The sequence below is a fragment of the Gobio gobio genome (genome assembly GCF_949357685.1).
Source record: "Gobio gobio genome assembly, chromosome: 2".
Classification (NCBI taxonomy): Eukaryota; Metazoa; Chordata; class Actinopteri; order Cypriniformes; family Gobionidae; genus Gobio; species Gobio gobio.
In genome coordinates, this window is record NC_137098.1 from 16315607 (window position 1) to 16343381 (window position 27775).

The following is a 27775-nucleotide window of genomic DNA, read 5'->3' on the forward strand; positions in this document are numbered from 1 at the left end:
GATTTCGGGGGGGACGGGGGGGACGCGTACCCACCAGATTTCGTCATGAGTCCTTTTGTACCCACCACTTTTTTTTTTTTTTTTTTTTTAAACCTCGAGTTCAATTTTGCGGTGAAGCATTGCTGACACACACATATTATTTTTTCCACTCAATTGTGTCGTAATAACGATATCTTATGTCGTTTTAACTACATCTTTTCTCATAATAACGATATCTTATGTCGTTTTAACTACATCTTTTCTCATAATAACGAGATCTTATGTCGTTTTAACGACATCTTTTGTTGTAAAAACGTTTGAAAAGCAGAAGCAAGCTCCATAAAATAGGCTCTTCCGCTGCCTGTATCAGTGGCAGTGCCCATAACACGAAATTGTTGTGATGGATTGATGTAGCCTATACAGTTCTTAACAGCCATGGGTAGCAGGTGCCATGGACCGCTCATGATTTAGCGTAATGACGGACCCCGGTGCAGCCACAAATATCATAATTATCTATAGGCTAGGCCTATTGTAATTGAGACATTCAAGAAATGTATTAAAAAGAAAGACGCTTTCAGCCTTACTCAAAGTAGAGCCCTACATTTCTGCCCGAGCCCGACGGGCCCCGACTTTTTTACGCCCTAGGGCCGGGCTTCGGGCCAATTTTCCAGTCATAGCCTACCTCAGACGCGGGCCGGGCTTCGGGCTTTTTTAGGCTATAGGGCGGCGCTATGCAACACGCATCGCCGCAAATGAGTAAAGCAAGCCAACACGCAAACTGCCACAAGTGAAACTGAAAATAAGCTAAGTTTTAGATGCTCAAAAGCACAATCATCTTCATTAAAATTAATGAGACTAAATGCTCTTACCAGTGTTCAGGTCGCTCGTTCTCATAATGCGGTCTTTGATGTTGAAAAGAGCTGATGAATAAAATACTCATATCGGTTGATTTCGTTGACATGAACTCCGTTAAATGTGCATATAGCACGGGAATTGAAGATCGGATATATATTCATTTCGCGGAGAGGTGTAGCCTAAGGTAAGACAACCAGCATGTTTTTTATTTTTAATTATTTGTTTAGATTGTGTAGCCCGTTTTGTTTGCGCGCGCCGTTGCGATCTGCCTGCCTCATCTTGTCAAAAATGCCTTTTTACTGTGATGGTGGTGATAATAGGCTAAACGTTTAAACGATGCTTTAAGTGTTTTTTATGGATTTAATAAGCAAGACAAGTCAAGTGTTGATTTTAGAGGCTAAAGATTTGGGTTAACTCACTGTCGGCCGCTGGCCGCTTGGTCGTCACTTTAAAAAGCAAAAACTTTAGTTTAACAAACATTAAATGCTTTAAACATTTTTCTAAATTAACTTAATAAAGAAACAAAACGAAATATATCTACTTTGACATTAAAAACAAAACTGAACTATTTTAATGGCTGTAACTAATGTGTAATAGGGAGGATAAAAAAAACACGGGCTCCAGTGGGACTCTGATAATGAAGTGGTAAAAAAAATTGCAAAAATGAAAAATATTAAAGAATTCGCGGGGCGCTTTCGTCGGCATGAGTAAGATAGGCTATAAGACCCGCAATATGTCTCTCATCTGACATTTTTATTTATTTACATTAGTAAGCTGCAGGACATAGTCTTTCAAAACATGACCTGCGCGAAAGAGAAAAAAAAATGTACCCAAAACTTCTGAAAATGCACTTCTGAATGCGTCTCTGTCCCCAGCACATTTCAAACCAAACTGACGCCCATGGTCATATGTTACAAGAGGAAATTTTAATTTCCAAACAGTGTTAAAGGATTGTTTGCTGGAGCTGGGTTGTGCCTCTGTGTGTATTTGTGCTCATGTATGTATTTTACAGACACTATAATGAGTTCCCATGCATTTATGGTATACCAGTATGTGTGTTCCTCTATAATCGAGTGAAAAAGAAGTAGGAAAGTTAAGTAAGCACACTTTAAGAAGAGTACTTATTACAGAATTAATTAATACTTAAGTGAGAATCAAATGTAATGTTTTCGGACACTTAATTGAGTTATTGTATGTATTATAGTTTAAATTTATATTACATGCAATTAGCTGAACTCTAGAGTGCTTCATTGAGTAAAACTTAAGTACATATTTATATGTAATTTCATAATTACTTCTATTTGTCGTTGAAATATGGTTAAACTGCACTGTCGAATGTACTGACAATGAGAAAATAAAATATACAATTCACAGCAGTTCTGGAGAGAAATTAATAAGCTTGGACCGAAAAGGAAAAAGTCAATTCCACATGAGATTGTCATAGACACAGGGGAATCTATATTTACAACAGAGCAAGTGATAAGTAGATGGGAGACAGACTATAGTTACCTGTTTGCATGCAACAGCACCCATCAGTTTGATGATGAGTTCTTAGTAAATATTTTCAGATCTAAAGAGCAGTTTGAACATAAACGTCCATTTCTGCCCTTCATTAATGACGTTTTAAATCGTGAGATTACTGTGGATGAGGTGCAGATTGTTATTGAAAAGACTAAACCATATAAAGCTGTTGGTGTGGATGAATTGTCTAATGAGGTCCTTAAATGTCCTAAGTTGTTAAAGATTTTGCATTGTTTATTTACATATTGTTTTCAAAGTGGTTTTATACCATCAGTATGGTATAAGTCTATTATCCAGCCTATCCCCAAGTCTTCTCAAGCTGACGCAAGAGTCCCCTTGAATTACAGAGGCATCAGTTTGAAAAGTACAGTTTATAAAGTGTTCTCGGGCATCCTCAACAATCGGCTTTGTGAATTTCTAGAAATTAATAAAATCTTGGTGGATGAGCAGAATGGATTTTAGCATCGACCACATCTATGTTTTGTCCTCAGTGGTGAGAGCAAGATTGCAGGAAGATAAAAGTACTTTTGTTTGTTTTGTGGATTTTAAAAAAGCTTTTGATTGGATAAACAATTGGATAAAAGCCTTTTGTACATCAGAGTGATTATGAATTCTATTTTGGACAAACACTACTGATGTATTCTGTAACTTATAAGTATCTCGGTTTTGTTTTTCATGAAAATATGAATTTTTCAGAAGGCAGACGAGTGTTATCAGAGTCTGCTGGGAGGGCACTTGGAGCTGTGGTTAATAAGATGAAGGTTTGCCCTGAGCTGAGCTTTGATACATTTACTAAACTGTATGATTCAATGGTTACATCTGTGTTGTTCTATGCTGCTGGAGTATGGGGCTTTGAAGATGCTCCAGAATGTAATATGGTTCAAAGTAGAGCTATGAGATATTTTCTTGAAGTACACGGGTTTACTGCTAGGGCGGCCATAGAGGGGGACATGGGCTGGGAGCCTTGTGTGGTCAAACAAAGAGCAGAAGTCCTTAGGCTATGGAACAACCTTGTGTGTTTACCATAGGAAAGACTCACACGAAAAGTGTTTAACTGGGATAGAGCTCACGAACATCCTTGTTCCAGGGAGGTCCTTGAGATCTTCTTAGTAGTAAATTTACAACAATTGTTTTTGAATAGTATACAGTGCAAGATCACCAACATCAGACAAACATTATTTGATACTTATAAAGAACAGTGGAAATTAGAGATAATACGGAAGCCTAAATTAAGAAGTTATGTACAGTTTACATAACTTATTACATAAATGAGTCTTATGTTAAATATAATTTGAAAAGAAGACAGAGGTCTCTTTGTGCTCAGCTTAGAGCTGGTGTGCTTTTGATTGGCAACCTTTGTTGAGAAGGCATGGACATTAAGACAAAAGACTTTGTACCCTGAGATGAGGTGATTTAGTTGTGATTATGTCAGGATGTTGTGGCTTATTATATTGTTTTATTGTCTGTATATAATACAATTTTGATGGACATCTTTCCTAATGACTGATAATGTCATAAGCCCATGCGGGCTGGGCACCATGAGTGCATGACACTTAAATAAAAATATTAATTAATTCATTCATTCATTAATTCATTCACTTGAGTAAAAGTAAAAGTACTACTAGTCAAATATCACTTCGTTACAAGTGAAAGTTCTAAAAACAGATTTTTACTTAATTAAAAGTACAGAAGTATTTGTTAAGTACTTGAGTATCAAAAGTTCAATTCAATTCAATTCAAATTTATTTGTATAGCGCTTTTCACAACACACATTGTTTCAAAGCAGCTTTACAGAAAGTGCATTTCATAAATGTACATTGAAAAATGTTAGAAAGAGAATGTTAAAGAAAAATGTTAGAATAAGTTAATCAATCATGTATTAATTTTAGGCCATAACAACGCTGGCGTTGAGTCGTCTCTTCACAGGCGTCGAGTCGTCTCATCACAGGTGTTGGGGCATCTGAAGTCTCCATGAGAGGCTGGATACAAACTGGAGCTGACGGAGCGGACTAGTGTCCCGAGATAACAACAGAAAAGCAGATGGGAAATAATTAGCGTAGCTGCTGTTCAGAATATTAATGCTTTTGATCCGATTTAACTGTAGTATAAAAGGTAATTATAACGTGAATGCTTGGCTAAAGAGATGCGTCTTTAATCTAGTTTTAAACTGGGACAACGAGTCTGAACCTTGAACAATATCAGGAAGTCTATTCCAGAGTTTAGGAGCTAAATGTGAAAATGCCCTCCCTCCTTTAGTGGACTTAGATATCCTAGGAATGACCAGAAGCCTCGAGTTTAGTGATCTTAAAGAGCGCGATGGATTGTAGGGCGATAGAAGATCCGTTAAATACACTGGAGCTAAACCATTTAGGGCTTTATAGGTCAGTAGCAATACTTTGTAATTGATACAGAACTTAATAGGTAACCTAATAGGTAACCAGTGTAGAGATGATAAAATTGGTGTTATATGATCATATTTTCTTGACCTTGTAAGAACTCTAGCAGCTGCGTTTTGAACTAACTGTAGCTTGTTTATTGAGGATGCAGAACAACCAGCTAATAAAGCATTACAGTAATCTAGTCTCGAGGTCATGAATGCATGAACTAACTTTTCTGCATCAGAAATAGATAGCATGTTATGTAGCTTAGCAATGTTTCTAAGGTGGAAAAATGCTGTTCTTGTAACACATGAAATATTATTTTCGAAAGACAAGTTGCGGTCTAATATAACACCCAGGTCTTTTACTGTAGTGGATAAAGTGACAGGACATCCTTCCAAGTTAAAGTTGTATTGTGAGAGGTTTTGTGGGCAGTTTTTTGGACCAATAAGTAATACCTCTAGTTTTATCTGAATTTAATAGCAGAAAATTACACGTCATCCAGTATTTAATATCTTCAACACACGCTGTCAGTTTAGATAATTTAGCGTTTTCATCTGGTCGTGATGAAATATATAGTTGAGTGTCATCAGCATAACAGTGGAAATTAATTACATGTTTTCTTATAGTATTACCAAGTGGCAGCATATATATTGAGAATAGCAGAGGGCCTGACACGGATCCTTGCGGCACCCCATAGTCTACTGACGTTATCTTTGATTTTTCCCCATTTAGACAGACAAAATGGTAGCGGTCTGATAAGTACGATCTAAACCAGTTTAATGCCTGTCCCTGAACACCAGTGTAATTTTGAAGTCGATCTAATAGTATTTTATGATCTATAGTATCAAACGCAGCACTAAGATTGAGTAGAACTAGTATTGAGATACAGCCTTGGTCAGAAGCTAGAAGTAAATCATTAGTGATTTTAACGAGCACGGTTTCTGTGCTATGATGCGGGCTGAATCCTGATTGAAATTTTTCATAGATATCATTTTCTTGCAAGAAAGAGCACAATTGAGCGGACAACTTTTTCTAGTATTTTAGACATGAATGGAAGATTTGAAATTGGTCTGTAATTTGCTAGGTTATTATGATCTAATTGTGGCTTCTTAATGAGAGGTTTTACGACTGCCAACGTGAATATTCTTGGAACATGACCTAAAGATAAAGACGAGTTAATAATATTGAGAAGAGGCTCTTCCACTACAGGTAACAACTCTTTCAGTAGTTTAGTGGGTATTGGATCTAATAAACATGTTGTTGGTTTAGATGCAATGATAAGTTTATTTAGCTCTTCCTGTCCGATAGTTGTAAAGCGGTGTAGTAGTTCTTGAGGGGCGATAATTGTGGTTGAATCATAAGACATCATTAAAGATTGTACATTTACAATTTTGTTTCTGATACTTTCTATTTTCTCAGTGAAGAAATTCATAAAATCATTACTACTAAACTATAACGGAATATTTTGCTCAGGCGATGCTTGTTTATTTGTTAGTCTAGCCACAGTGTTAAATAAAAACCTTGGATTATTTTGGTTATTTTCTATTAGTTTGCGGAGATGCTCAGCCCTGGCTGCTTTTAGGGCCTTTTTATAACGTGACATACTATCTTTCCACGCGATTCTAAAGACCTCTAAATTAGTTTGTTTCCATTTACGCTCTAAGTTACGAGTTTCTCCCTTGATAACATGTGTAGCACTGTTGTACCATGGTGCTTTAGTTTTCTCTCTAACCTTTTTTAATCTAATTGGTGCAACAATTTCTAATGTACTAGAGAAAATGGTGCTCATACTGCTTGTCATTTCCTCTAGTTCATCTGTTTGTTTGGGTTCACTTAGCAGCTGAGACAGATCAGGTAAGGTATTTGAGAATCTATCTATAGTGGTTGGAAGGATTGCCCTGCCTGTCCGATAACGTGGCGCAACATGACAGATTTCAGCAGTACGCAGTATGCAAGTTACCATGTAATGGTCAGTGACATCATCACTTTGCGGTATAATATCTATATCGGTTGGGTTGGTTCCATGTGAAATAATTAAATCTAGTGTGTGATTAAGACGATGAGTGGGACCAGTGACGTTTTGCTTGACCTGAAAAGAATTTAATAGATCTGTAAACGCAGCCCCTAACGCATCATTTGTGTTATCTACGTGTATGTTAAAATCTCCAACAATTAATGCTTTATCGACGTGGACCAATAGATCTGAGAGAAAGTCTGCAAACTCTTTTAGGAAATCAGCATAGGGCCCTGGAGGTCTATATACAGTAGCCAAGGCCAGAGATAATACGGATTTCTTTCTTACATCTAAGAGCGTAACATTTAGCACTAGTATTTCAAACGAATTAAACCTGTGACCTGTTTTCTGAGTAACATTAAGAATATCTCTACAGATTGTTGCAACACCGCCTCCACGACCAATCAGACGGGGCTCATGCTTATAACAGTATCCTGGTGGAGTAGACTCATTAAGACCAAAATAATCATTTGGCTTAAGCCAGGTTTCAGTAAGGCAAAGTACATCGAAACTATTATCTGTGACCATTTCATTTACAATAACCGCCTTAGGTGTGAGTGAACTAATGTTTAGAAGAAATTGTTTTTGTTCACTAATATTGAGATTTTCTGGTTTAATCACAATTAGATTTTTCCTAGATCCTACAGTAGATTTAATGTTTGACCTCACTAAACGAGGAATAGACACAGTTTCTATATAATGTTCTACATTGGTACTTATGTCAATAAAGTTAGGACAAAATTGTTTTTGTTCACTAATATTTAGATTTTCTGGTTTAATCACAATGAGATTTTTCCTAGATCCTACAGTAGATTTAATGTTTGACCTCACTAAACGAGGAATAGACACAGTTTCTATATAATGTTCTACATTGGTACTTATGTCAATTAAGTTAGGACAGCAAAGACTGTGATTTGGACTTTGACTTACTAGTCATATTGTGTTCAACGCCCTGGAGATGTTGTCCGACAGAAGAGCCGCTCCGATTCTGCTGGGGTGAAGGCCATCAGGATGGAAGAGCCTAGGTCGCTCTCAGAACAGATTCCAATTATTTACAAAGAGCAGCTTCTGTTCATTACACCATGACATTAATCATTCATTTAGAGCAAATAATCTACTGAACTTTTCATGTCCTAGTCGGTACGTGGGAAGTGGTCCAGACACGATGATCGTTGCTTCAGGCGATGTTCTGCGCACCGTCTCAACCAGACTCCTGTAGTCCTTCTTCAGAACCTCCGTCTGCCGCAGCCTGGTGTCGTTCGTTCCCGCGTGCAGCACGACAGCTCCGATGCGCTCGTCACCGTTCAGGATCTCGGGAACCTGCGCAGCGACATCGAGAACATGAGCACCAGGAAAGCAGTGAGTGATAACCTTGCCTTTACCTGAGGTAGCGTGGACATGCCGGACGTTGGAAGTACCGATGACCACAGCGTCGCGTTCCAACTCGCGAAGAGGGGAGAAGCGGTTCCGGGTGGAGATCTCGAAGACTGGGAGGGGTGGAGAGGTCCTAGCTCTGGTCCTGGTTCGCGTCTTCCGCTGTGGAAACACCCAGGGTCCATGGTGCTGTGTTGGTGCCGGAGTGAACGAAACCAGGGATGATGATCGCGTCCTGGGTGCTTGGGTCCTGTGCAGAGAAACACGCGGAGTAGACGAGGTCGGAGTCAAAAGGTTACTATCCACTGACTTGAGAGCATCGGCGCGTGATTGTTTCAAGCGCTGTTCGTCGCTCTCTCAGCACGGCTTGTCTGTCTAGTAGGCCGCGAATCTGCTTCTCCAACGACTCCAACTCCAACTGCACCGAATGCAGCTCGAACGTGTCCTCACCTGCACTCAAAGGTAACATGAGACACACATCAGAGTTATGCGGCATTGTAGCAGATGTGCTACGATGGCGAATTGTAGGTTTCAGTGGTTACCGGGTGTAAACAAGTTACCACGCGTGCAATGCTAGCGGGCTACGGCTAGTAGCAGAAGTTCGGATATAAGTAGCGATATCAAAACAATCCGATTGTTTTTTATAGAGAATCGTATCGGAGATATGTTCACACGCTGTAAATAATAGAAAGTATTCGTTTGTAAGCCAAAAGTAAATTTCATTTTTTATGTCAATGCATTATTTTATTATTGTTGCATTGTTGTATAAATGCACATTATGCCACCATGGTGGTTTAAGCCAGTCAGTGATGCTTAGGCCTGTCACGATAAAAAATTTAGCTGGACGATAAATTGGCCAAGAAATTATTGCGATAAACGATAATATTGTCGTTCTGAAACCATTTTCATCTAAAATAATGATAATGGCATAATAGTGCAGGTACACCTTTTCAAAGAGCAATAAACTTTTATTTCTAAAGACTATTTAACACTGAAAACGGAAAGCATTTTAAGTATCCACAATAAATGAACAAAACAACCAAAACAAAAAAAGCAATGGACTCTCAGTCTGTTAACAAACAAATGCTCTTGAATAAACAGCTGGGAAAACTGCAACGGATGATTGTGTTTTAGGAAGTGCTGGGAATCGATACAATTTTTTAAAGTAATTAATCAAATTTTTTTCTGTAATTAATCACGATTAATAAGTTTTTAATGTTTTGATATTGTAATAATTTCAGTTACTCTCCAAATTAATGTAGAAACAATTTATTGACAGTATATTTTAAATATGTGTTGTATTGTCATGTTTTTATGAATGAAGGCCAGTATCACTGATGTCTCTATGAAACATTAATGACATTAAAGTATAACTGAAAAATACCAATTTCAACATTTATTAGGCTTTAAAAAAACTACTTTTATTTAAGAGAACTTAAAACAATCTTTACATAACCCCATTATAATAAATGTTATTTTTACCTGTGCCTTCCCTGTTAGACATATACAGAAATGTAATAGTTATCAAACACCTTTCTTAACTGCATAAATAATAAATGAAATATTGCTTAATCATCATTAAAGCTACAATTTTCTCTGTTCCCGTTGTTCTTTGATGAACATTAATGACAGGCATCATCAGTGCTCCTAAGAACAGACGCGGATCTCACGCGCTGTCCCGCGCATCTCATTTCCTCACAACTCTTTAAATTCATTTAAGACATTATTTAATTTAATACTCCTAATATGAGAATACTCAGAATTCTCTGTGTTGTTGTTATTGTTTGTTCATGAGCAAAAGAGAACTCGATGTGAGCAGGAGACTGACGCGACTCACGCAAGTCTGTCTGTGCGTAGAGTGTGTGTGTGTGTGTGTGTGTGTGTGTGTGTGTGTGTGTCAGAGTGTCCATCAATTAGCTGATTGAGGGACCCTCTGACACTGCCACACACACACACACACACACACACAGACTCGCAGCCACACAGACAGGACATTGACATACAGCGCATTCTCGTGTCTTGTCGCATTTACATGTATAAGAGCGTGATCATATAATGTATCGCTCAGCAAAAATGGATATAAAAAAAGACGCTGGAAATGATCGCGGCTGGAAAAATTATCGAGCTAATTTTTTTTTTAATCGCGCGATTAATTGATTTATTGACTATCGCGACAGGCCTAGTGATGCTCCATCCGACATGCTAGAATCCTATAACTGCCTTAACTACTTTAAGTTTAAGACTGCTATAAGTCTGATTTTTAGGGAAGGGAACCAGCAACAAACTATTGCTTCATAGACATAATATAACCAGGTATAAATCACACAAAACAGTCAGGTAATAAACATGTGTTCTTGCAACTTTATCTAAACAGTAAAAAAAATAAAAAAAATAAACAAACCAAAAAATTATACACCAATGGATACTGAAAAACAAAACACACAATGACCATACAAGAAAGAACAACTGTAGAAGTATCAGGCTTGGATATAAATACCAGTCTTTGCAGGTTTTGGTGAGAAACAAGCCAGCCTAAGATGGACCCAACAGTGTTCAGGATGAAAAAAAGTCTTATATCATATAGTCCACAGACGCAAGAGACCAGTTGGGGAAAATGTAGAGGATGGTATACGGGCAGGTATTCCTTACGATCCTTTGTGCTTAAGATCCAAGAGATCCACAAGGCAGAGAACCTACACAGACAATAAATTGCAATCCAAGCAATCTCAGAAAGTGGTGTGAATGCTATTATCACCAAAGAGTCCTTTTGACTGAGCTTAAAACCAAAGTTTCCCAATCAGGACTCAAAGTAGTTTGTGGCCACACAGCAGGTAAGCCATGCTTCCTCTGTCCAACAAATCTGGCTAACTCTACTACCCACCTGGGTATATGCCACCTCCTAAAGCACCCTGGTGCCTCTGGTGGCGTGTAGTAGTAGTACCCTCAGTAGGAGTAAACATAGTAACAGGCCTGAGTCTGTTACATACCCCCCCCCCCTCCCCTTCAGAAGAAAGCTTGTCATAACCATGACATGTCTTTACATTTTGTACATGGTAAGTTTCAATATTATGAACATCATTGAAAAAAGAAACAGAATAATTTACAGGTCCGAGACACTTAACAATTTCTGCAGGGCCCTTCCACTTTGCGGAACGTTTTGCCATAAACCCTTCATCCACTCTGGACATAGGATGAATCCGCACCCAAACTACATCCCCCACCTGATACTGAGTCTGCTTGCGGTGTTGGTTGTAGTAGTGTTTCTGTTTGACCTGGGCTTGTTCAATGTTCTCCTTTACCAGTTTGATGAGGTTTTGTTGGCGCTCGAGGATTGGATAGGCAGGGTTATTGGGGTCAGGTGGTCTATGCAAGGCTCTCTCCAATGGGCCTTTTAACTTGCGCCCCAGTGCTACTTCTGCAGGTGTATATCCTGTACTCTCATGCCACGCTGTGTTAATTGCAAACCGAAACTCAGGCAACCATCTGTCCCAATGACGATGCTGGTCCCCTACATAGGATGCTATCATTGTTTTGAGATTCCTGTTGACACGTTCAGTCAAGTTTGTTTTTGGATGATAGGCCGTTGTCAATTTTTGTATAACACCCCACTGCTTGCATACTAGGTTGATAAGGTGTGAGGTGAATTGTGCACCGCGGTCAGACACTAGATAAGCTGGCGTACCCCATCTGGTGAATATTTCCAGAATCCTTGCTATCTGAGGTGCTCTTGCGGCTCTTAAGGGAAACAACTCTACCCACTTGGAACAATAATCCACGATGACCAGAAGGAGTTCATTTTGTTTTGTACTCCGAGGGAATGGTCCCATCAAGTCAACACCAAGCATATGTCCTGGTTCAACAACAGGAGTAGACTGCAAGTAACCCGGGAGTTTTGAGAGAGAAGGCTTGTATTTTTGGCAGGTAGGACACTCTTTACAATGTTTCCACACGTCCACTCTCAAGCTAGGCCAATACACTACATCTAGAAGTCGAACAAGTGTCTTTAACCTCCCCAGATGACCGCTGAGTGGAAGATATTAATAATATGGTACAGACAGACGAAGAAGACACCATGTGCCATAATAGAAGTCCATAACAAAAGCTTCCTGAGATCGTGAAACATGCAAATAGAGACATTTGACGACTAATAAACACTCAATCGCGACGATGTATGGTTTGTCTTCAAGCCACTTAGTCTTCAAATGCTCATCCTTGGGCAGATGAAAAAAGTTCGCTTTTGAGTCACACTTCAGAACACAGCGTCTCGTTGCCATGATGTTTTCTAGTTTTCACTGGCGTCTTGGAGCGCAATAAGTGGGCGTATCGTATTCAAATAACTTGACAAGTTGACGTCATCTAGTCAGAGAAAAAGCTTCGGTCTTCTAACGATTCTTAAAAATGACTCAGAGTCGACTCTTACTTTTGAAAGAAAATAACTATATATACGGTCCACTGTCATATTTCAAACTATGCAGGATGTTTTTGTTCACTTAGATCTATGTTACACACTACATGAAAGGTACATTTCAAAATTCCATGATAGGTGCTCTTTAAGAGAGCTCAAAGACAAGTGCTGTTTCACATACATTGACGATGTGGTGGTGTTTTCACAGAATGAGAAGGAACATCTTCAACACCTTAGCCAAGTTTTCCATTGCTTTCATGATGCAGGTCTCAACCTCAACCTAAAAAAATGTAATCTCATCCAGCGATCACTATCGTTTTAGGACACATTGTTTCAGGTGATGGTATAAAAACTGACCCATCCGGCTGCCAGTATGAATTTTGAGGAAGTATTGAATAAAAAATACTCCTCTGTTTAGAAATTTGACACAGACATATGAGAATCTATCAATATGTCTCCTCATCTGCACACTTTTGAACTAAAAGCCCTGAGGGATGTTGATTTGTCGCGAGTTTTTTTATTAATGAGATCAGCTGAGGCTCATATTACAATCAAACGGTAGTGACGCGGTTTTCTTATTCAGAACTCCTGACACATATTAACAAATTACTGTCACTATAAGACTTTGATGGGCGTTCCGTTTCCAAAGATATCTGCACAGACTATACCAATCACAACTGACTGGGTCATCGGACCAATCACCGCAGATTAGCGTCACGTAAAGGCGGGGTTTTGAAAAGTGAATCACTAAAGGAATCATTTGAGAATCGCTGTCAAAACAGGTAAAAATAAATGCATATTATAAGAAAACTAAAGTCTCTTTTGTCATTGCATGCATGCAAAACTGTTGTTGGGGACTTCTAAAACAATATTTGGAACATTTTAAATGCCATGATAGGTGCTCTTTTATACATGCTCCATTAATCTCTGAAAGGATGCAGCTGCATTTTTCAGCCCAAAAGGAAGCCGTAAAAATTCATACAGCCCTGTTGATGTGACAAAAGCAGTTTTCTAGGTACTGTCCTTCTCCATATCCACCTGCCAATATCCACTTTTCAAATCCAGAGTGCTAAACACCGCTGCTCCATGCAGCGAATCTAAGATATCCTGGATCTGGGGCATTGGGTAGGCATCCAGGTACGTCTTGGCATTAAGACCTCGGTAGTCCACACAAAGTCTTGAACTTCCATCTTTTTTTGGGACTACCACCACTGGTGAAGCCCAAGAGGAAATAGATGGTCGAATTATCTCTTTGGCTAACAAGTCCTTAACTTCTGAATCAATAAATCTTTGCTTGTCTACTGAGACCTTGTAAGCAGTGTTAATTTTGACAGCAAATTTTGATTTAGTTTTAGTCATAGTCTTTTGACTAAAATGCCATTTAGTTTTAGTCATATTTTAGTCACCTGAATTATTTTTAGTTTTAGTCTAGTTTTAGTCTACTAAATATCATATGATTTTAGTCGACTAAATCTACTGTAGATTTAGTCTCCTAAAATCTAATGAGTTTAGTTCAATTGTAATACATTAAGCGTTTAAGCTCCATTTAATTTTGACATCATTTTGTTTTTGACATTAAAAATACACTCAAGAGAGAACAATTCACTTTTTTTTTTTATTATTCATCAGCATTAGTTCATGTACAATGGCCTGGCATAAATGTGCGCTAGTCATTGATTGTGAGCCGCTCTGGAGCGCTGTATTTGGGATGCGGGGGTGAGCCTGTAGAGCGTGCAACAGGGCCGTATTTTCTAGCGGTTAGATCAGCACGTTCAAATCAAATGTGCACATCTGTTACACAGGACATCAGTTCTGACTGGACCTCTTCCCTAATCTACCCTCCCTAACATTTTCGTCTTGTTTTTATTTGTTGACGAAAATTACAGTAAGTTTTCGTCATAGTTTTAGTCATCCAACACTAGTTTTTATTTAGTTATCGTCTCGTTTTCGTCAGTGAAAAAAGGTTGTTGACGAAAATTATGACGAAAATTATTCGTCAACAAAATTAACACTGCTTGTAAGTACGTTTTCTTACTGGCACATCATTTGTAGTGATAATGCAGTGTTTTACCAGACTTGACTGTCCAATATCGTGTGTGCAAACTGATGACCATTATAACATTAAATCTTCCAGTTGTCCCTTAAACTGTTCATCCGTGTCAGCTTGTTGTGCGAGTTGGTAGATGGAATGTAGCGTTTAATCAGATATTGTACGAGTGGGTAAAGGAAGATAAAAGTTCACAGTTGAATGGCATTGGTTAGGAATGGGTAAATGTTCCCTTCAGCAGTCTCTTCTTTTGTAGGCAAACTGTACTGTGCTTTTTGAAAATCTAACTTTATTCCCGAAGCAAGCAGAAAATCCATCCCTAGGATGATCGGTACAGTTAAGTCTGCATCATTAAGGATAAACAGTATGAGTTTCATATGTTGTCCCTGGATCTCACAACTCCATTCCACCTTACCAATGGCTGTCTGCCGCTGTCCGTTGGCAAGCAAAAATGACCTTTACTTTGTCCTTTACTTGACTGGAATTGTTCATCTTTGGATAGCTGTTTCCACAAGGATTTTTGGATAAGGGACAAGGTGCTGCAGGTATCAACCATAGCCTTGAAGTATCTGTCTTGTAGGACGATGGGAATGGTGGCTGTCTTTAAATCAAATTGCACATTGGATTGGACTACTCTGGTATTAGCATGAGGAGGTTTACGTTGAAGATATTGAAAAGATTGAGGTTTCTTCCTTTGTTCTTCAACATTGACAAGGCTCCAATATTTCTTGGACTCATCGAAATCTCTTTCTATCTGTGTCCCAATTCTAACCAACTCTCCAACTTCTTTAACAGTTCCTCTTAGCAAACTTGCAAGAAGTGGGTTGCAATTTTGTAGAATAGCTTTGACCACTTCCTTCTCAGGCATTTCACTCTTCCACCTCAAACATAAGGCTCTATATTGGAAAGCAAAATCTCTGATGCTCTCCTTTTGCACCTTGTTTCCTCTCAAGTAATTTCCTTGCAGCAACCTCCTCATAATCTTCACTTAAGAATGAAAGCAAGAAAGTTTTGTTAAACGGTTTCCAATTTTGAACATTTCTCCGTTCAGCCAGCCACCAGTCTTTTGCAGTACCTTTTAATACAGCTGTGAGTGAAGCCATTATCTCACCCTCACTGAGTGGCCGAACAGCAAAATCGCATCTTTAGATGAACACGACTGGATCTTCATCCTGGTTATTACTAAAATGAGGAAAGTCGAGTTTCACAGGTGGATTATTTTGCATTGAGCTCTGGCTTTCGGAAACTGGCAAGTGGCTATGCTGAAGGCTAGAAGTTTGGTCTCTGGGTTTGACAACAGGACGTGTTACTAAAGGGCTTTGATCACAGTGAACTGGCGTAGACATGGATGGAACAAGAGATCTGAGTTTCTGATCAATTTGAATGTCACGTCTCTTCAAACAATCAAGCATGGACCTACCTAGATCTCGAATGGAGAGCTCCAACTGTTTCTTAGTTCTGTCACATTCCCGTTCCATACAGTATTTTACTCTTTCTTCGCTCAAATTCAGCATATGGAACACAATCACTCATACCTTGAGCGCATTCTGTTAAGTGACCTTCCAGCGAAGTAATTCTTTCTGTCAGCCTTTCTATTAATGCTGTAACTGATGTAAATGAGGTGTGACCTCATTCATGTTTCTGTGGGAGGTGGCGGTGGAAGATCGAAGTCATTCAGAATGTTGTCGTCATCAGGAATGTTATCCCTGATCCTTTCTTCCTCTTCCTCAGAGTCAATGTACATATCGCTAAAAGTGCTAATCAGCTCCTTGAGAGGCTCTCTCTGTAAGGTGAATGGCTCTGATGCGAAATCCAGTCTGGGTGCTGACTCATCCCCATCTGGAGCCATAAGATCGGCCATACTGGGTGAAAATAAACACTGGTCAATAGATGCAAATGTATAAGTTTGCTGGTCCCTGTTCGGGCGCCATTCTATAACTGCCTTAACTACTTTAAGTTTAAGACTGCTATAAGTCTGATTTTTAGGGAAGGGAACCAGCAACAAACTATTGCTTCTTAGACATAATATAACCAGGTATAAATCACACAAAACAGTCAGGTAATAATCATGTGTTCTTGTAACTTTATCTAAACACCAAAAAACAAAAACAAATAAACAAACAAACCAAACAAATTATACACCAATGGATACTGAAAAACAAAACACACAATGACCATACAAGAAAGAACAACTGTAGAAGTATCAGGCTTGGATATAAATACCAGACTTTGCAAGTTTTGATGAGAAACAAGCCAGCCTAAGATGGACCCAACAGTGTTCAGGATGAAAAAAAGTCTTTTAGCATATAGTCCACAGACGCAAGAGACCAGTTGGGGAAAACGTAGAGGATGGTAAACGTGCAGGTATTCCTTACGATCCTTTGTGCTTAAGATCCAAGAGATCAACAAGGCAGAGAACCTACACAGACAATAAATTGCAATCCAAGCAATCTCAGAAAGTGGTGTGAATGCTATTATCACCAAAGAGTCCTTTTGACTGAGCTTAAAACCAAAGTTTCCCAATCAGGACTCAAAGTAGTTTGTGGCCACACAGCAGGTAAGCCATGTTTCCTCTGTCCAACAAATCTGGCTAACTCTACTACCCACCTGGATATATGCCACCTCCTAAAGCACCCTGGTGCCTCTGGTGGTGTGTAGTAGTAGTAGTACCCTCTTCTTCTTCTTCTTCTTCTTCTTCTTCTTCTTTTAGTGTCTTGGCAGATTGCATCGTTCATTTGTTGCATACCACCACCTACTGTACAGGAGTGTGTAGAGTGTTGCAGTAAATCTTTCACTATTCAATAAAAAAAAATAATAATAAGTATATTCTTCTTATTAAATCACTGTCTTTAAGGAATATAAATAAATGTCTAATTCTTTCGCTTTGCATTCCTTGTTCCCAAAGAATATCCTCAATGTTGTCATCCATTTCTTGCCATCTTTGTCTCTGTTCACTGTATCTCCTACATCTAAATAAAACATGTTTCACATCTTCCTGTGTTTGACATTCTGTGCATAAAACATTTCCTTTCCCTACCAATTTCAGTGTTGCATTCAATCCTGTATGTCCCATTCTTAATCTTGAGTATACTATTTATTCCTTCCTATTTTTCATATTAATTATTTTTCCTCCAACCTGTTTCTGAATATTATAATATTGCCTAGCCTTAGGTTCTGCTTCCCATTCCTGTTGCCACTTCTTTGTTATTTCAAATTGTATTTTAGCTTTCGCTTCTCCTTTCCCTATTGGAACATTAATTTCTATTTCTTTATTTTTTAGTGACTTTTTTGCTAAATCATCAGCCTTTTCATTACCTCTTATTCCAATATGTGCTGGAACCCAACAGAACTGAACTGTTATTCCTAATCTTTGAATATTTAACAATAGATTTCTAACCTCTACTATTAAATCATCTCTGACTGAAACTCCACTTTCTAAGCTCTGTAATACAGCCATTGAATCTGAGCATGTTATTGATTTGAATGGTTTTGTCTCCTCTATCCACCTTAATGCAGTTAATATACCAGTCATTTCAATAGAATATACTGAAAGGTCATTATTTAGTCTATACTTCAGGCCTTTCTTAAATTCAGGAATGTAAATTCCTATACCACAATGACCATTTTGGTATTTTGATCCATCTGTGTAAATGTTAGTAAAACCATAAAATGAAGTAGACAAATATCTTTCACTATACCATGCAAAACTCTGTTCATCTAAGTGTTCTCTCTTTTCTTTCAATAATTCTATGTTTACTTCTGGCATTGGAAGCATCCAGGGAGGAACTTCACTCAGAACTATTGCAGGACTAAACTCTAACTCTTTAATGCCATACTGTTCTGCTAAATGATGTAAGTAAGTAAGTAAGTAAGTAAGTAAGTAAGTAAGTAAGTAAGTAAGTAAGTAAGTAAGTAAGTAAGTAAGCTTTATTTCTATAGCACTTTTCACAGACAAAAAGGTCACAAAGTGCTTCACAAAATTGAAATATACACATAAAAGATATACACAAACACATAACATACAAATATACATATATACACAAAAACATACAAAACCATAATTGCTAATTAAATGCTTGTCTAAAAAGATGCGTCTTAAGGTGTTTTTTAAAAGCTTCCACAGAGTCCAAAGCTCTCAAGGCTAATGGAAGAGAGTTCCAGAGCCTTGGAGCCACTACACAGAAGGCTCGGTCCCATCTAGTAGTACCCTCAGTAGGAGTAAACATAGTAACAGGCCTGAGTCTGTTACAATACGACTACCTTAAGCTGGGCATACACTGTGCGATTTCAGCGCGATTTCAGCAAGGTTACCTACTCACACTGTACGAGTAGATCGCATGCGATGTAAAGCCAAAGCTCACGGTTTATGTGCTCACACTGTGCGGTCCGATCGTCGAGTGCGACTTGTCTGCTCACAGTGTTCGAGTAAAATATGCGCAAAAAAAACTATAATAGAGAGATAGACTATCAAATGCATCAGCTATCGATATCAAGAGCATTTAGCATTTACAATTTATGTATATAAATGAACATTATTATTAGGGTAGGCCTACTTTTATTATTAAATTGATATTATTGCCCCGCGCTAATTTTATAACATCAATGCATAACCGATATTCTGCATAATAAAATAATAGAGAGATTAGCTTAATTACTCCTCATTATTTTGCCCAATGAAACAAGGAATTATAGGCCTATAATTAAAATGATTATCAGACTAAAATATTTCATAACACTGCAATAATATCAGAAAGTAAGAGCAGCTTTATTTCAAAAACACTTGTTTAACACGAAACAGGCCTATACTTCTCTTCTAATTTGTTTCACAATATGGGCCACAAGAGAAATATTAAGAATATAAATTAAGACAGTTATAGGCATATCCGCATATTTTAAAGAAGATGAATCTTGTCTCTGTGAGAATATGCGCCGAAAGCTCGTCAGATTTTACTTTCACTTTCACCGACTTTCGCGCACATTGCGTTTTTGTGTGATATCCACTGACTCGCATTCATGATTTAAAACGAAAAGTAAAAAAAAATCTATAGCCTATATATTGTGCCGTGACATTTTGTCATTCTTTCCTTTTGTCAAATGATGGACAACGGTTCACATTTTTCCCATGATAATACAATTAAGTAAATATTAAATAATAGTAAATAAAATAATTTGTGAAAGTAAAACAACACTGAAAAAACAGGAAAACACATGTTGTCCAATTTACTTAATCGTATTATTTGTGATCTACGCAACAAATTTGTGTTTCTCTTCTAAACATGATTTCATTGCTTTCGATTAATGTAATTCTCTAAAATGTGCAATCTACTAGATTAAATTATTTGGGGTGAATGTGAACCAATTAAGTACTCGAAAATAATTTTTGCTGAAACTGTAGTTCCCAGCATGCTTTGCTTGGGACTTGACGACTAGAGTAAAATTGTTGAAATTAAGTGTTATTTTATGTGTTTTTGGGCAAAATGAGAAAAAGGGGGAGACTTTATATTGTTTATTAGTGTTTAATGTTTAATTATGTTGGAATTATTCGAACCATTTAAATTACACTGTGTTACCATAGTGGAGAAGAGCGGAGCGATTGCTTAGGCTGTGGACTGACTCAGCACATGTCATTAAAGAGCATTTCACACTTAGCACATATATGATGTGCTATTGCTGGCAAGTATAATGAAAGCTATTGAGTACTGTGTTATAAATCAGTCAAGTGACAACAAAAATATTCAAAAATAAACGTATGTGTTTTGATTAAAGAGGAAGGGTCTCAAGCCCCCGTTTGCACCACTGTTGTTAGGGAGCCGTATTAAAATCATTGTAAGACTACTCAATTTGGTTACTTAAAAATTACTTGATTCCATTATGTTGAAACTATGTGAACAAATTATGTTTGTTTAACTTAATTGAATCATGTGGAACCGATGTACATGATTAAATCATGTAAATCCAACACACCATTTTTTTCAGTGAAGTAAATTAATGTTCAAAGTTAAATGAATAAAAGAGGCAGTTTTAGGCTAAACACGGTGGTTTGAACGTCTTAGATTATCCATTTTACAACACGAACTGGAGGCAAGCAACAGTTTGCTAAATTACTGCTATTTCATAACTGCCTACAGATCTTAAAGATCTCCCTCTTTTCATTTTCTTTCTTGCTGCATTAAAGATGAACTGGTTCAACTTCTGCTTTCGCGCAGGCGCAGTGATGAGAAATAGGGCAATCAGTTCTAGCTCTGCTTCAGCTGTTTAATAACCTCATGAGGAGCGACCAGAATTACTGACATGCTAGAAATTCATCCGACCATCCGATTGCCGATCGGGAGAGGTTTGTCGCCTCTCGTTTCCCTCTGTACACTGCACGAACACCTCACGACAAACAACGCACGATAAAGCTGAAAATCGGCCCAACCCAAAAAAGAGTCGCACGAGTCAGAATTCGGCTCGAAATCGGACGAAAATCGCAGAGTGTATGCCCAGCTTTAAACTAATTTAAATACTTGAATAAAAGTTACAAAGCTGTTTACAAAGCTGCTGTCACTTTAAGGCCAAATGCACAGACCCTATACTCTAATTGTTACGTGTTTAAAAGATGTTTAAAAGGGATGACGCAACATTTATGTGAGATGTGACTGTTGAGGGGTGCAGGTAGAAAAACATCCAACAACCTGAATAAATGACATTAAAGTAATTTATTCCCAGGAAAACAATACCACAAAACTCACCATAATGAAAAGTAACAGAACACGAAAGAATCAAGAATAACAAGAGTCGCCCAAATCAATGAAATAATCAAAATAAAACCCAATGATTACTAACCCAACCTCTAATACTAACTAACAAAGAAAAATGTAGAAACCAAACCGAAATCTTCAGCGTATGCGACGCTATAAATAAACTACACTAACTACCAAACAAAATTACAACTGAGGGCGATCTCTCTTTCTAACTAAATAACATTAGAGAAAACTAACTATCTAACTGGAAGTAAATAGACAAATAACTAACACAAAACAAAGAAATCCGACCTCCACTGACGAGTTATTTCACCATGTGTCTCATACGCGTGTAACGCTCTGATCTCAAACACCTGCCGGCAATACAATTATCGCAAGCACTCTCAAACGTGACGAGTCTAACTCTAACATAGCAACGAACAAACTCCAAGATAGAGTTAACAAGGACAGATTAAGCAAAGGCTTCTCATAACAGTTAGGATACTTTGACAGTCACAAATATGACTAAGACAGAGACTTCTCATAACACTTAGAATACTTTGACAGTCACAAATATGACTAAGACAGAGACAGCAATGAGTGAGAGTTCGCGTTGATCTGCTCACTGGCCATCCATGGGAAACGAGGCCTCTTATCCTGCAGGCACGTCCGCCGATTGGCCGAACGTCAATCGTTACGTATGACGTAGTGACGTCACTAATGTTCGTCCGTAGTGAGGATTCCCTAAAGAAATTAACAAAACAGACAAAAAGTGGAAGAGAAACAAACACCCACCAAAACATGTTAATGAAAACACATGGAATGTAACACTAATACACATCCGATGTTCTCCCAACTGTTAACTCTTCTCTTTCTCCCAGAAGTTTACAGTTTTGAACATTTTATGAGACATGCATCAAGTGTATGCCAACTAAACTTATCTTTAATCTTTTCAGAAAACTGAAACATACTTTTTAAGAATGGCCATGGGTGCACACACTGCGCAGAGGAAGCGCCTTCTTCCATTTTGATATAAACTGATTAGTGTTCAAAAAATGTTGGGAAACTTCACATGACCCTATACAAGAGTGATTACTGATAGTCTGTCTGCAAAAAAACAAAACAAAATAAAACTTTTAAAGAAGAAATAAAATCATCCACTGAATTTCAAAGCTGCTACAGAAACGACTTTCGACTTTGAGGACCTTGATAGAAATGTAGTGGAGTAAAAAATACGATATTTGTTTTTCAAATTTAGTTAAATTTAAAGTTAAAGTAAAAGTTTCCCGAAAAAATAAATTACTCAAAAAATATTAAAAAAAATATTACTCAAGTAAAGTACAGATACAAGTAAAGTGTACTTAAGTACAGTACTCAAGTAAATGTACTTAGTTACTGTCCACCTCTGAGAGTAACCCCCGACGCTACATTTTGTTTCGCTCTATACTCTGCGCTTCTGCGTTCATCAATACGCATGCGTCAAGGGTTACTCTTTCTTCGTAAATCGATGCGTACGGCAAATCAGATCGGATTCAGAACAATGATTAAAACATAGATGGAGTAGATCGAGCCCCCCCTCCCACACAACATTGTAATATTAGGCAGTTTTGATTTATATGGTATTTAATGTTGATGATCACGATATTTTACATATGCAACTGCTTACATATGTTCTCACTTGTTTCTGCTTCTTTTTCGCCTTTGTTTTGATCCGGAGATTCTGTACTCTTTCAGAAAATGTGTCATAGCGCCCCCTAGGGTGACCACCCGTCCCGCTTTGAGTTGTACCACACAGCATTTTCACCCCTTGTCCCGCACGTCGCATATTGAGAAAATGTCCCGCATTTTCATCAGTCTGTTGGTTTTTAATTATCATATTAAGAAAACATGCATGCGTTCTTTTGCCTTTTTAAGAAAGCATTTCATTTATTCTTTTTGCGGCATCGTTTTTCACCTAGACATATTTAACAGCGCTTCATCAGAAGTAACATCCCGCCTTTCACAAATACAACAGCCTTTTTTTAAAATCCTATCCAATGTTTGAAAAGAAAGGAGTAAACACGGTCACTAGTAGGTTGTGACGACTGTCAATCAAAATGTGGAGCGGTGATTCGTTCCATGTAGAAAACGAATGGATAATTCGGTAAATTGGTTATATTCTTAATATATAATATAATATAATATATAAGACTGTCAATGAACTAATTTCATGTTGCTTTATATTTTATTTGTTCATTATTGGACTTGGTCAGATCTGATGCCTGCTGCCTTTGGGCTCAGTGATGTTGAATTTAAATGACATGTAAAATGTTTCATTGTGATGTAATGGTGTTTTCTGGAAGGGACTAAAGAACAAATTATTTTTATCATCTGAAAGGCAGAATACATATGTTTTTATTAAGTTACATAGACATTGTGTAACAGTTTCAGGTTATGTTTTAGTGTCTGTAACATGTCCCACATTGTCCCACACAAACTTAGTAATTGTCCCACATTTGGTTTGTTTGATGGTGGTCACCCTAGCGCCCCCTACCATATAACAGTGAAAACACGGAAAGCCAGAAATTTCAGTCAATGGCAGGGAATCATTTCACAAATAATAGAAATCTCCATCAATGGCTGGGAAGCGTTGTCTCACAAATTACAGAAATTACCATCAATGGCAGGGAAAGAGGCTCAAAAAAGCATTCTAAATTTTACCTAATGCAAAAAGCATAACATTATACAAAATGTATAAAATTATAGAAAATTTATGAGGAAATTAACTATGTTTCCCTCCGTGAAAAGCAGTTTACAGTACATGTTTAAATCTAACTAGGGATGCTTTGAACTGAGAACTCCTGATAAAACCTGGCACCTCTATCAACTGTGAAATGTCCTCATCAAAGCTTTTATACAGACAGGGCTTAGATTAAGCCAGGATTAGGCCTTAGTTCAATTAGGACATCAAAGTAAATTTATAAATGTGCCTTAGACAAAACATTACTGATGTGCATCTTGAGAAAAATCAATGGCACTGACATATTTTAAGATATATATCACTGCAAGTTGCTTTCAGTTAAAACAGCTCAAACATGCATTTTAGTCAGGGACTAGCTAAAGCAGTAATATGTCTCTTCAGCTTTTAGTGTCATTTGTTAATTACTGTTAATAACTTCTTCCTGTACACGAATGACTGCACTTCTAAAGACCCGTCTGTGAAGCTCCTGAAATTTGCACACCACTGTCATCGGCCTCATCCAAAACGGTGATGAGTCTGCTTACAGACCGGAGGTTGAACAGCTGGCTGTCTGGTGCAGTTATAACAACCTTGAGCTCAAAACACTCAAAACGATGGAGATGATAGTGGACTTCAGGAGGAACAGCCCAGCTCTCCCCCCACTCACTATCATGAACAGCACCAGGGCCGTGCAGAGAGTTCTTCATGGGCAGGGGCTCAAATGTAAAAAAGGGGCAAAAAAAAGAAAAAATTATATATATATATATATATATATATATATATATATATATATATATATATATATATATATATATATATATATATATATATATATATATATATATATGCTCATCAAGCCTGCATTTATTTAATCAAAAATACAGAAAAAACAGTAGCCTAATATTGTGAAATATTATTACATTATATTCTTTTTTACTTTTTATTAATCAAAGAATCTTGAAAAGAGTATCACAGTTTCCATCATTGACATTAAATCCTCATATTAGAATGATTTCTGAATGATTAAGTGACACTGAAGAGTGGAGTCATGATGCTGAAAATCCAGCTGTGATCACAGGAATAAATTATATTTTAAATTATTTTAAAATAGAAAATCATTATTTTAATAATATTTCACAATATTGCTGTTTTTTATCAATGCAGGCTTGATGAACATAAGAGAGTTCTTTCATAATGCTGCATAATATTCAAAAATGGTAATATAATAAAGTCCTTTCACGAAACCATTTCGCCAGCCTACACTTCATATAATAGGCCTGTAAGTGCCGATGGCACTTGGGTTTTGTGAACTTTGATAGTTTCATGAAATAGCAAACAGTGTATCAATATACATAAATACAAGTGAATTTAACTCTACTTACCATTAATGCGACTTTTGCTGCTGCATGGTTTTGTTTGTTGTCAGTTAAAATCCATTTTGTCAGTGATGCAATTTATAAAATGAGACAAACCGCAGGAAATCGTTCCACAAACGTTAGTTCGTCTGTCCATGTAATTTTCAACTGATTTATGAATAAGAACAGAAAATTACCGCTTCACATCGCCCAATGGAATTTGAACTTGCTTTGCCAGATCACGATTAGTTGGTGTAGCCTATATACATGACAAACGGGGATTGGTGAATTGTGTAATACTTTAAAATATATAATATATAGATTTGTAATTAAATCAACACATTAGCTCTGATTATGGATGAAAAAAAAAATTTGGTTTACTTTTTTCCCGCGAGGCCACACGCTCTCTGAAAGGACCATATTTGGCTCGAGAGCCGTTTCCGAGCAGTGGAAAATCAGCAGTCAACCCATAGCAACGCGTTATGGCAACGCCGCAACAGAAATTGTCCAACTTTTGAGCCGTTCGAGCTTTGTATACATCGTCATAGAGCCGGATTAACGCAAAGGCAAACTAGGCACGTGCCTAGGGCCCGATTGGCGGGATGGGGCCCAGACAGAGGGACAAAAAAAAAAAAAAAAAACATTAAAATGTACAAATGTCCTATCTACAGTTTATTTCAATATTTATTAATTACCTAAAAATAGTGACGATGTGTATCTTAACCATAGACTGTTACATTACGTCACATTAACGCCAGCCCATGACTGTATTTATTATAATCAGGTCAGAGCGGGACAACAAAGCTAGCAGGCAGGTGTTTTGAGTAGGCTAACATTCAAGATGCTTTCGGGTGCGGCAAAACGTAAAAAGAAAAAAAATGAAGAGGAACAAAAGAAGAGACAGCGGGGGGCTTTATAGAAGTTTCTGTCGGGCAGCCGTCCGACAGCTGTGAACCTGCTCGAGTCAGCAGAGCCAGAGGCCGAGCCATGCCCAGAGACACGGCCCGAAGACGCGGTGGAAGATGCGGTGGAAAATAAGTAAAACATCATTTCCGTGTCAAGTTTTATGCTGCGTTCGCACCAAACGCGAATAGAGCGTCTGGCGCGAGTGATTTCAATGTTAAGTCAATGGAAAGGCGCGTTTACGCGCGTCTGGAGGTCCCGCGGCGCGGAAGGCGCGTTTCGCGTGGAACGCAGCATTAAGTTAAAAGAAAATCTAATTCAAAATGATAATAAAAGATAAAAACAAATGTAAAAAAAGAAATAAATCAATAAAAGAATAATGGCATGGCCCTACTTTACATATGATATAATAATCATCATGTATGGCTCCCATAATTGTACAAAGTCCTTTATTTTACTCTTGGAGATATAAGTCAGCCTTTCCAGTCCAATGCACTCTGAAAGTTCTTTTATCCATTGTTTTATAGAAGGTGCTTCCATGCTCTTCCAGTTCAGCAATGGCTTTTCTGGCATGTAACAATCCAAAGTCCAGTCTAGTGTGTTTCTTTGTTTGTGAGAAACCTGTAGGATATATTCCCAGTACACAAAGTTTGGCACAATGTGGTATTTTAAGATTAAACCGTTCTGACAAACATTTTATGACTGTATATCAGAACATTCCCATAGACAGTGAATTAGAGTTCCTTTATAAATTCCTTTATAAAATATATATCAGGAATATTGCTAGACAAATGATTGAGTTTTTCAGGTGTTAAACCCTTGTCAACCATTTATACTGTAATAATTTAAGCCGCGTGTTTATGATTTGTTTTTGCGCCTTTAAACATGCTTCAGTCCATTCAAATTCCTCTATTTATTCTTGAATGGCTTTCCTCCTTTCTTTTAATTTGTCTACAGCAGACTCTTTTGAGTTAGACATTATAATATTTTGACAATTGGCCCTTTTCACCTCTTTTTTCAATTATTTCCTCAATTAATGACAGTTTGGGAATGTACATAATATCTGTAGACCTGGAAGACATAAAACTTTTAAGCTGTGAATATTTAAAAAAAAAAATGTTTTGAGGGAATCTGGTGTTTATCACACAATTCTTGAAATGTAAGAAGTATACCATCCATATAAAAGTCTTTAATAGTCTGAATACCTTTAGTTTTCCATAGTTTAAATCCTCCATCCTTATATTTATTATTATTTAGTGTTGGACAGTTTCTAAATGGTCTTGATGAATGTGAAGGGGTCATGTTTCCCTTCTTGTTGTTAATTACAACATTTATAAATGTTGTAAGCTATTGTATTTTGCAGAAAATCTTAATTACAACATTTATAAATGTTGTAAGCTATTGCATTTTGCAGAAAATCTTAATTAAATGTGTTGATTAAATGTAAACAGAGCAAATAAGATAAACTTATTTGCTCTGTTTACATAGTTTACTGATACC

The 27775-nt window shown here is 37.5% G+C and overlaps 1 long non-coding RNA gene across 1 annotated transcript; it reads right to left on the reverse strand.

Annotated features, from left to right (window-relative positions):
* Window positions 1-4082: 4082 nt before the first annotated feature.
* On the reverse strand, window positions 4083-10980 carry LOC307122080. The gene is made up of 3 exons (XR_013815999.1): window positions 10622-10980; window positions 8133-8574; window positions 4083-8070 (listed from the first exon to the last, which is right to left on the reverse strand). It is a non-coding gene; the product is annotated as an uncharacterized lncRNA (long non-coding RNA).
* Between the last annotated feature and the right edge of the window lie 16795 nt (window positions 10981-27775).